General features: G+C 27.4%; 1 pseudogene; it reads right to left on the bottom strand.

The window, feature by feature from the left end:
• Positions 1-744: 744 nt before the first annotated feature.
• Positions 745-2,780, bottom strand: LOC139787409 (uncharacterized; annotated as a pseudogene).
• Between the last annotated feature and the right edge of the window lie 737 nt (positions 2,781-3,517).

The raw sequence follows: 3,517 nt of genomic DNA, 5'->3' as shown, positions 1-3,517 counted from the left end.
TTAATTCGAAGTTGGTTTTGACTTTATTTCTTTTGCGTGTCGTAATCGTTCATCGGCGATGACTATAATTTTCAGTGTTGATAATGTGAACTCTAACAGTTATAATTATTTTTATTTATATTACTTGTAAGTTTGAGTGTAATGCCCTGAGAAAGACCAAGTAGGTCGAAACGTTGACTCGATAATTATAATTCAAAATGTATATATAGCTTTTTATTAATACTCTAATATTGCTCGGAATATCGGCCGTAACATTACTTGGCTTTTAGTTTTAATATTTTATTTACTTATAAATAAGATACTGAAAATAATACGACATCGTAAAAATTATAAAATATCGCGAACAATTTTTCATATACAATAGAATAATTATAGGTAATTATGTTGTAATTATATTTATCATATTATCTATAATTATATTATTCCAGTAAACACATACTTAGTCGGTGGAATAATAGTTGCAGATGCATAATACAATTATAATTACATAATCACCTATGATTGTTATATTGTATGTAATAAATATTAATTGTGTGTATCAAATTGTATTAAAAATGTTCTTTTAATCAAATGCACGCGCGAGCAATACAGCGTGACTGACTATTTTTACGCGTTCGCGGTTCTGTATTTGAACCTTTTATCGACCGTGGCTGTAAGTAGGTCGGTAACCGACCTAGAGGTAGCGCGCTCATCTGCACCGCTCTGCACCGTAGCTCACCGGGTAACGGAACTCATTTATGCTCCTCACTGTACATATTTGCGTGCAATTGCTTTTGCTGAATTTGAGAGAGACTTAAAAAGATCTGGATCACTTTGTTCATTTAAACTTTCATAGTTATAAAAATCTTCTAATAGTATTCTTTGCATTTCACCAGCGCGTTTTCTGTTATATATTTGCATAGAAATTAATGTACATTGACCCAGAGTTAACCATACATTATATGAAAATTCTTCCTTCAAAATATTGTATGCTTCATGTCTCTTACTGTTTACATAATTGTAAAGCTTTTTTATATCGCTTATACTTGGAGCTACTTCTTTTTTTTGTCGTATCATATGTGCTCTCGTTTCCATTACTGTTTTGTTAACTGAATGGCTAAAATCTTCTTTACGAAGAGAAAGAAAATCTTCAACTAGAGCCTTTTTAACAGGATCATGATTTTTAATACACTGTGAGCGCCATAATTCTCCAACTTCTTTTAATAATGTACCTAACTGAAATGCTGTATAAGCAGCCTCAAATTTCTGAGTTTCTGTATTATATCGAGCTACTTGATATACTGCTTTAATACAGTCATCGTAATATTTTGGTTCATATAGTGAGGCAAAATCTGTAATTTCATTGTTTATTTCTTTTAATGCTTTTAAAAATCGTCCAAGTGTTCGTAATCGATTTCGCACCATATCGTGTTGATGCTGCGGTTTGTATTTCATACAAAGTTTGTTACCATATCGAATAATTAATTCGTCATATCTTATAAGACGCGTAATAGAATCTTCTCTTAACACTGGAAAGATCACTTTTTTTAGAGTTTGAGAAGCTATTTCATTAATTCTACCGAGGATTGCTCGTCCAAGGACTGTTATTATTCGATTTTTAGAATGTTTTACATTTACACACTTTCGAACATGATTTCGTAAAGTATTTTTAGAAAAAAGTCCATGACATTTGATACACACTCCATATTCATTAGCTGTTTTGTCAAACTTTATATTCGGTCTTCTAACAACATGTAACTTGCCATCATTTAACATTTTGTTCGTGTTAAATTGAAATTCTCCTTTTCGACGTATTGTTTCAATTATTTTTTTACGTTCAAGACATCCTTTCGGTAATGCAGCGAATTTCTTAACATCTTCTTCATTACGATGTACACTTTCTAAATGTCTTGCAATTTTTGCTTTTGGTAACTTACAATAAAAACAGTAATATTTTTTGTGCCACTACGAGAATTATCAATTGTAAGTTGTGCATCATCACATCCTGATACACCCGATGCATTTGCGGTTGTTGATAAATTAAAAGTAGTCGATTCGTTTAAGCTATTGTTACATGCACTTGCTTCATTTTCGTTTATAAGTTCATCATTGCTTTCATAATCTGTGTAGCTAGCTGAATCTTCTGATGGTTCATAATCTTTGTCAAAGTAGTTCTCATCTTCGATATTTTCACTATTTTTCTCCGGATTATTCTCCACTTGTTCTTCTATTATAGTATTTCCTAATTCCACTAAACATAAAACATTACTGTATATATAACTTTATTAAATATGTAAAGATGTAAATACGTGTAAATAAAATTTTAATAAAACTTATATATAATTTTTATGACAAAATTTTACTTATTATTAACTAACTTTGGGTAATATCTTCAATTTCAGGAAAATTTTCAAAGTAGTTCTCACCTTCGATATTTTCACTATTTTTCTCCAGATTATTCTCCACTTGTTCTTCTATTATAGTATTTCCTAATTCCACTAAACATAAAACATTACTGTATATATAACTTTATTAAATATGTAAAGATGTAAATACGTGTAAATAAAATTTTAATAAAACTTATATATAATTTTTATGACAAAATTTTACTTATTAACTAACTTTGGGTAATATCTTCAATTTCAGGAAAATTTTCTAATGTATATGTATTATTGAAAGGCATCAATTCATCCATTATAAAAGAAGTATCATTAATACTACTACAATCTAGCAAACAGTTTCCTATTTTTTCATTGTTATAATTACTTTGTTGTAAAATTAATGATTTGTCCGATACAGTTAAATTTGGCGAGTTACTTTCAGACTGATACCTGCAATCAAACATAAATAATTTATATAGATTCTTTATATATGCATAAAAATAAATGCATGATATATTTCGATGCAAATTAGTCACAAAATAAAAATTGAAATAAAAACTAAAATATCTCTAATTCCTTAACAAGTTCAGGAACATGTTTTGTCTGAATACTGCTTCAATCTATTCCAAGAAAAATGTGTGTAATACTTTCAACAATATAACAATTTATAAAACAAATAGTATGTATAATACACAGAAAAAATAGCAAATAAAGCGTAACCATAAAATAATATGTAAGACATGGCAAAAAGAATATAAAGCATAGCGTTAAAATAAAACTAGATTAATTATTAGTTTTTGATGTTTTGGTTTTATGAAACATTAATTGATATAAATATTTATAGAAATAGTAAAGAGAAATGTTTTCTTCTAATAGAAAAATAATGCTGTTTGTAGAAAGAAACAATTTAAAAAAATTTTAATATGAACAATTAATTCTTCATTTAAGTACTTTTTTAATTAAAGTACTTTTAATTAAAGTACTTTTTTTAAATATAATTTGAATTTAAAAATCAAATATTTACAAAATTGTAATTATAACTATTTTAGATAAATTATTTAAATTAAAGAGTTTTAACTATATATTTTATTTCTTTATGAAATATTTGTGATGCGCTATGTCGTACATATATTTTACATACTTGTCTTCAAAAGTGT

This window comes from Temnothorax nylanderi, unplaced genomic scaffold, assembly GCF_030848795.1.
Source record: "Temnothorax nylanderi isolate EJ_2023f unplaced genomic scaffold, tnyl_v1.0 TNYL_tig1525_pilon, whole genome shotgun sequence".
Taxonomy (NCBI): domain Eukaryota; kingdom Metazoa; phylum Arthropoda; class Insecta; order Hymenoptera; family Formicidae; genus Temnothorax; species Temnothorax nylanderi.
Note: the sequence above shows the minus strand (reverse complement) of the source record. Positions and strands in the feature narration are given on the sequence as shown.